Here is a 7,591-nt window from a genome sequence, read left to right on the forward strand (position 1 = left end):
AGAAATCTTTTATTGATAATATCAGCAAAAATCCAGGAGGCATAACTTTGCTGGAGGCTAAGGAAACATCCTGAAGCAACCATCAGCATCCTTTCTCCAGCATCTGTGCACCGATTCTAAACTTATGATTCTCCATTGGCCCTTAGGCCTGGCATCCCTGCCTGGCAAATATGGCCAGGGGTGGTATTTTAAACACTGGGAAATATCCTGAAGAGCCCTGGGAGCATACCTTGGACCTCAGATACATTCATTTTATAGTGGTAGCCACCCTCTACTTTCCCACCCCCCAACCTCCAAACACATACACATTCTTGTCTGTCTTCTCCTGTTTGGGGATGAACAGGAGCAGGTATCTTGAGGCCTAATGGTTGAATTTATCAAGTCATTTACAGTATGGCTCCCTGAACAACCCTTTGCAATGAATCATTTTCCTCTTTGCATACATCTGTGTGCAGCCAGCTGTGGGTCTGGAGGCTATTCTGCTGGCACTGGCTGGACTTTCTTATTTGGAGGTTAGCTCACCTATGGTTGACCCAGAATGGATTCAGCGGGGACAACAGAACTTTCATCCACATGCTCTGGTCTCCAGCAGGCTCATTCTCATGACAATAGCAATGAAGCATGGATGAAAACCAGAGTATTTTTTCCTTTCCCCACTTCAGCAGAACCTCCAGCAAGGTCTGTTTCACGTCTAATGTTCTAGAGACAGCCCCTCTCTCTGCCCCCAGCTTCCTTCACGTGTTCCCTGCTCTGCTCTCACCCCTGTGCAGTCTCTACCATAATAACACCACTGCTTCCCTTGGGTGCTTCAGCCCTATGGGTAGGAATAGCGTCTTGCCGTGTGGATATCTTCACTTCCTGTTTGGCTTCCAGCTCTTAAAATAACTTTCTAGCTTGTTGCCCACATTAAGTTCCCCCTATAAAACTACTTTGCCTTGGCTCTGGTTTCCTGAGTGAACCCAGACAATTAACAGCTGCTGATTTATTTCAAGAATAAGCCACCGAATTGCCATCTCTTTCAGTTGGCATGGGTGAATGTTTAGGGAATGGGTATTTAGAGGCATCGTAACACTTGAGCCATTCATCATAAACAGCAAGTAATAGATCTAGGAGCAAACTATGAGCAAATTGATCGTTGACTATTAGATGTGCCAAGCACAGAGTTTATCCCCCTAGCGAGGCAGTGCTTAGCACAGAGGTAGCAAACAGGCCCGAGTCAGCCTGCAGCACAGGCTCCCTGCATTCTAGCAGATAACGATAACCTCCTCTAACAGCCTTTCAAAAACACTGAATGCCTGCTTAATACACATTTTAGGGGCAAAGCTTTTTAATTGTCAAGATGTGAATATACTAGCTTGTCCCCAGACCACCCTCCAGCTAGCAGGGAGAACAGAGCAGGCACAGGTGCACAAGCATGAAGAGCCCAGGAATATTTCTTCGAGGAAGAACCATCCTGAGAGTGACAGCTAGCAGGCCTCCAGGAAAGACAGGTGAAGGCATAGTTTTGTAAACACCATGTGTATTCTAACTGCCTAAGATGAAATATTTGTCACACATCACTAATTATCAATGCCATTAACTGTTAAGCTTAGCTTGGAGCATCTAATTTACCCATTCCACCAACCTTTCTCCTGGCTAACTTAACTGTACCCTATACCTACGTACACACTGGGGACAGGGAAGTCAAGAAGAATTGTAGCCTTGGGTTTTCTGGGATGTTCTGGTGGTTGTCTTTGCTATAGACCAGAAGCAAAAGTGTTTGAGACACTGATGCTTACCTTAGAGGACATAGCTTCTTTTACTGTCTTTACCACAAGCTCCAGGTCATGCAGAGCCATAATACTTGCCGTACAAGTAGAAAGGGTTTCATTGTGCAGGTGGGTCTCAACATGGCCATTTCCACAGAGAAGGAGAGGCACACGAGGAAAATCTGATTTATGTCTTACAAAGCAGGGCACCTTGTCCTAGTCTGGCCCTGTGGACCGTTAGTCTTTCTGCCTGTCACTCTCAGGATAGTTCTTTCTTGAAGGAATATTCGTGGGCTATCCATGTATGGGCACCTGTAGGACTTTTTTTTTTTTTAACCCACTAAGGAACTTCACACTGGACTTGTTTAAGCCCTGAAGTCTATCTCTTTAACCAACATAAAGAAAACAGTTGATGACTCAGCTAGGTTTTACTCCACTGGAATGGCCAGTCTCTTGGTTCTGTCACCCAAGTCAAACCCCAAGGGTGGAGGGTCCAGTGGGAGGAGGGCACTTGCCTTGGTATGCACATCTCAACACTTATGCTCTCCTCTGGGGACTGTGCACTCCTTCAGCCCTGAGCATTCCCCCCTTGGCTCTCTGGGAGGACTAGACTATCATCTCAGGTTCATAAAGGGAACCAAGATCTTTGGCTAGTGACGAAGTGAGAATTTTTGCTCCCCCCAATAAAATTGGTTGTAGCCACGTAATTGCCACCTGCTATTTACAGGAACTACCACAGGGCCAATTTTCTGGAGATCTGGAGTCAATGTGCAGCTCCAAGACAGCTGCCCACATAGCCATGAAGAACATTTAACAACTTTCCAGTTTGTCCTTGCTTTAAAGAGGGCCCTGGGCTCCTAGCTCATGTCCAAGCATTGATACCACGTTTTCATGTGGGTGCCATAAGAGGCACCTCAGGTTTGGTCTGGATGCAAGAACACTTGGGAAGGGCTAGGATAATGTTTTGGGAAAATCCATCTTATTGGTGTTACCAAAAACTACCCCTTAGGTCAGAAAGCCAGGAGTCTCCCCAGGTTCTTCCTTACCTTTCATTTCTCATGCCCAATCAAAACGACTGTTCATTTTATTTCTAAATATATTCAGAATCTATTCATCTTTTCTATTTCTACTGCCTTGTCTTACTCCCAGGAAGACTTCTACTTCTGAGTAGATTACAGGGGTCCATAGTGAAGGCAGAGCTATTTAAGATTTAAACAGGGAGCCTTAGCTGGTTTGGCTCCGTGGTTAGAGCATCTGCCCGCAGACTGAGGGTCCCGGGTTAGATTCCTGCCAAGGGCACGTACCTCGGATGCAGGCTCGATCCCTGGCCCTGTTTAGGGCAAGTGCAGGAGGCAACCAATTGATGTCTCTCTCCCTTCCTTGCTCTCTGAAAAGCAATGGAAAAAAAAAATATCCTCAGGTGAGGATTTAAAAAAAAGGGGGTGGGGTGGGAATCATATTGCTTCACTGCTTAAAACTTTCCTAGTGGTTTTCCATAGCTACAGCATGAAACCTACCAAAGCCCAGGGGCCGCTTCTCACGGCCTCCCCTCCCCTTCGCTCCTTGAACACCAGCCTCAGCTTCCTCCCTCTTCCAAGTGCCCAAGGAGCTTCTTTCTGCCCAAGGGCTTTTATCTGCCCTGCCCTCCAATCAAGTGATTTCCACTACTGCCTTACCCGTTACCCGTATAACATTTAAGATTTAAAACAATGCAGCTATTGCTAACCTCATCTCAAATTTCCTACCACTTTATCACTGCCTCCACAATTCCTGCCAGATCGTGTTTCACCGTTTCCTTTCTGTAACTTCTTTACCAAGAACCACTGGTAAGACTCACCCATTTTCTCCATAGGAGCGCAAGACCCGTCCCTGTGGCCTTCCCCTGGCTAGACCAATCCTTGGGCACAGAGGTGGCGCCAGGTCGTCGGGAAGCGCTTGCTGTTGAGCAGCAAACGGCATCAGTCGACAGCTTCCACCTGCAGCACCTCTGGGGCCACCACAGCATTTGCGCTGAGGCCACACTCCTGAGTATGGCACACGGTGGGGGTACTGGGACATTGCTGAGGGACCCCTCGGGTGCTTTTGCACTAGAGCTTCCTCTTGGGGTTGCTAAAGCTCTCAGGGCTGCACTGCAGTCTCGAGTTGTTTCTGACCTTCCAGCCTTTCCTTCTTTCACAGGCGTCAGATCAGCATCAGCATCTGAAGACTTGCCTTGCCTGGACCTGCACCTAGACCTGTGCCTGGACCTGTGCCTTCTCGCCTTTATCTTCATAGATGTTATCCCCAGTAGGCCTCATACTTCCAACTCTGCTTGGTATTGACTTTCCAGCGGACCCACCATAGTTGATAAAAGTAATCTGAGAAAAAGGGACATCTGTAATATTTTCAACAATAATAGAAAAAGGAATTTGAGATATCAAGCTGTTTGGAAACTGAAAGCCAGAAAGCCAAGGAGGGTCCAATCCAAAATGACGTGTGGCATGAGTAGTTTCTGACACAAGGTAGCTAAAAACTTCAATAGTGACTCAGAGTGCTCTTGTTGAGAGGGAATTCTCTGGCCAGTGCAGTGATTCAGGCCTTTGAGTACAGGGGAAATACAATTGGTTAATGACTACACTGTTGGGAAGCCCTACTGCAGAAGAGTAAGAAATGGAGTTCTTATTGTTAAGGCTAAGTGAGAGAAACAGAGGGCGGTCCTTCTGCAGGCCAAGGCTTTGTAAGCTAGGGAACAAGAGGCCCTTATCTCCTGCAGTTGGACGGGACATAGCTATGGAGCAAAATTGGGATCTGATCATGAATAGGGTTAAAAGACACTTGAATACTGTTCAAGGCAGGTCTGCTAGAATGTCAGAGCTCAAGTTGGACAGGCCTGGGGACTGTGAAACACAAGGTGAGGACATCTGGGTAGATGCTCCTAAGGACTGATTCTTCAGGTAGCCCTGACCCAACACTCCCATAGCCAGTAGAGGTGTACCTCTCTTCATTAGGAGCAAGCCTATCCCCCCACAAGAATATACCACAAGGCTTCTACCCCATGCAGTACCTGGTTCCCCCATGACGAGGCATCTTTTCCTGGAGGCCAGGCTGATAACTAAAGTTAAATCCCAGCATATCTAATATAACTGAGCTCTGGACGAGTTGGTCCTGGATAGAGGAGGAAAGTGATTACACCCCAACAAGCTACAGAACTAGCTCACAAGTACCAGGGGATCCTGGGGAACATCTCTAGGACTGGATGTTGGGGATGCTTGTTCAAAGGGCCAGAATGTAAAAACTTAAGAGCACTTTCTCAGGGCACTATATTTAAACCATGGCAAGGATCCCAAGGGATGGGATAAACTCATTCTCTAAGGTGACCCTTAGGCATTTTAGTTTTGCTTAGAATTTATCTTTCTCTAGCCATTTGAGTTAGTATGGCAAAGAAGACATTTGATGTCTCAGGGAGGTAGGCACATGGGAATGGATGAGTTATATCATGTTCCATGAGAGGACATAGATACACCATTAACCAAGGTCATCAGCAATGTACTGGTGAAAGGGGCTCCATATCATAAAGCTCAATGGCAGCTCTTCTGCAGGCCAAGGTTTTTGATAGAGGCAGTCCCCAAATCTGGGATCATTAGTAGCCTTTAAGATGGTAGAACATCAAAGCAATCAATGCCAGGTGGTAGCCCTGAACTGTTAGAAGCCAGGGTGCTATAACTATTATATCATCTAGAAAGGTTGGGAGGGTAGCCAAGGGGGCTTGTCCCACAGGGAGCCATAGAGATGATTAACTGAGCATGGCACTCCTGGGGCAAAAGGGAATGGCAGACACACACACGAAAGATGCTGCTTAATTTATACCAAAGGGCAAGAATGCATGAGCAGTAGGCTGAGGACGGTTGCCTCAGAATTACAGTGAATACTTTATTCAAACCCAGAAGAGAAGTGGACAGGTTGGGTCTGACAAAGCATTGTGTTTTAAAGCATAGGCCAGGAACTGTATATGCGAGTATACACTGCTATATATAATGTATATGAGAGTATACACTGTTACATACAAGTCAACTGATCAGGCCACAGCTTTTCAGTGTATAAAACAGAATAAGCTTCCCTATAAAAGCAGCATCACTGTGACATTTCAGCTTTAGTATCTCTCTCCTTCTTCCTCACCCTCTCCTTCAACATCATCCACGCCAACCTCCTCATAATCCTTCTCAAGGGCATCCAGGACCTCACGGCCTCAGAAAACTCCTTCCTCCATCACCTCACCCATGCACCAGTGGACGAAGGCACACTTGGCACATGTCAGGTCAAACTTGTGGTGCAGATGAGCCCAGGCCACAGCAATAGCTGTGGTGCTGCTCCGAGTGCACCCAGCTCACTGTACTTTGGCCAGATCTCCACCTGGTGCCACAGTGGGAGGCTGGTAATGAATGCCAACTCTGAAGGCAGTGGGGCTTCAACAGACTCAACGGCATGCTTGGTCTTGATGGTGGCAAAGGCAGCACTGGCATCTTGGGAACCGCATCACCATGGTACGACAGGCAGCAAGCCATTCATTTACCATGGCGAGGGGCACGTTTCACCATCTGGTTGGCCGGCTTCAAGCACACATTGGTGAGCTCTGCTACAGAAAGCTGTTCATGGTAGGCTCTCTCAGCAGAGGTGACAGAGGGACGTGAATGCGAGGATAGGGCACCAGGTTGGTCTGGAATTCAGTCAGATCAACATTCAGGGCACCATCAAGCCTGTGGGAAACAGTGATGGAGGACACAGTTTGACCTATCAACCTAGTCAGGTTAGTGCAGGTTGGGCGCTCAATATCGAGGTTTCTACAATAGGTATTTGATGGCCTTGTTGTCAACCATAAAGACACAGAGTGCTCCAGGGTGATGTGGGTGGTGAGGATGGAGTTGTAGGGCTCAACTACAGCCAAGGAAATCTGGGAGATTGGGTAAATGGAGAACTCCGGCTTGGACTTCTTGCTATAATCGACAGAGATGTTCCATCAGTAGGGAGGTGAACCCAAAACCAGTTGCCCCACCAAAGCTGTGGGAAACCAAGAAGCCCTGAAGACCTGTGTTCTGGTCAGCCAGTTTCTGAATTTGGTTCAGGATAAGGTCAGTGATCTCCTTGCCAATGGTGTAGTGCCCACGGGCATAGTTACTGGCACCATCTTTGCCCGTGATCACCTGCTCAGGGTAGAAGAGCTGACAGTGTGAACTTCAGTGACTGTTCCAGGTCTACAAACACTGTCCTAGGCACATGCTTGCCAGGGCCTGTCTCACTGAAGGTCTTGAAGGAGTCGTCTCCCCACCCCTAGTGGTCTTGGCACTTTGTATCTGGCTAGATGCTATGTTCCAGGCAGTAGAGCTCCCAGCAGGCACTGCAGAGCTGGACACCAGCCTGGCCAACTTGGACAGAGATGTATACACACATGGTTCCTGCTTTGTAGCTACTGAGCAGATGGCAGAGAGGAGAGGCTGTTGCCTCTTTATAGCCTGACTCTTAGGCAGTCAATGTAAGACTCTCACTTTGTAAACTGTTTTGGCAAAGATGGGTAGAAGGCTACTCAGGTTGTCTAGGCTGAATGCAAATATTGAGAGTAAAGGGTGCATGGTGTGCTGGATATTGCAGACTGGACTTGCATGGGTATCATTGAAAACTGTCATTTCACCTCGGTAAAGACCCTAAAAGGGGGAAATAAGGAACATAGAATTAAGAGGCTCTCAATGACCACCAGACCATCTCCAAACCCTGGAATCTTAAAGGGGCATTGACCAGAAGAACAAGACTAAAATTCTGTCTCTTAACTCAAGGATGCCCACTTTTATCATGATCTGAACCCAGGGAAACAC

The 7,591-nt window shown here is 47.3% G+C and overlaps 1 pseudogene across 1 annotated transcript; it reads right to left on the reverse strand.

The window, feature by feature from the left end:
• Positions 1-5,877: 5,877 nt before the first annotated feature.
• On the reverse strand, positions 5,878-7,172 carry LOC308558394 (tubulin alpha-1A chain pseudogene; annotated as a pseudogene). The gene has a single exon. The product of its transcript is annotated as a tubulin alpha-1A chain pseudogene (transcript).
• Between the last annotated feature and the right edge of the window lie 419 nt (positions 7,173-7,591).

Source organism: Miniopterus schreibersii, assembly GCF_964146895.1.
Source record: "Miniopterus schreibersii genome assembly, chromosome: 6".
Taxonomy (NCBI): Eukaryota; Metazoa; Chordata; class Mammalia; order Chiroptera; family Miniopteridae; genus Miniopterus; species Miniopterus schreibersii.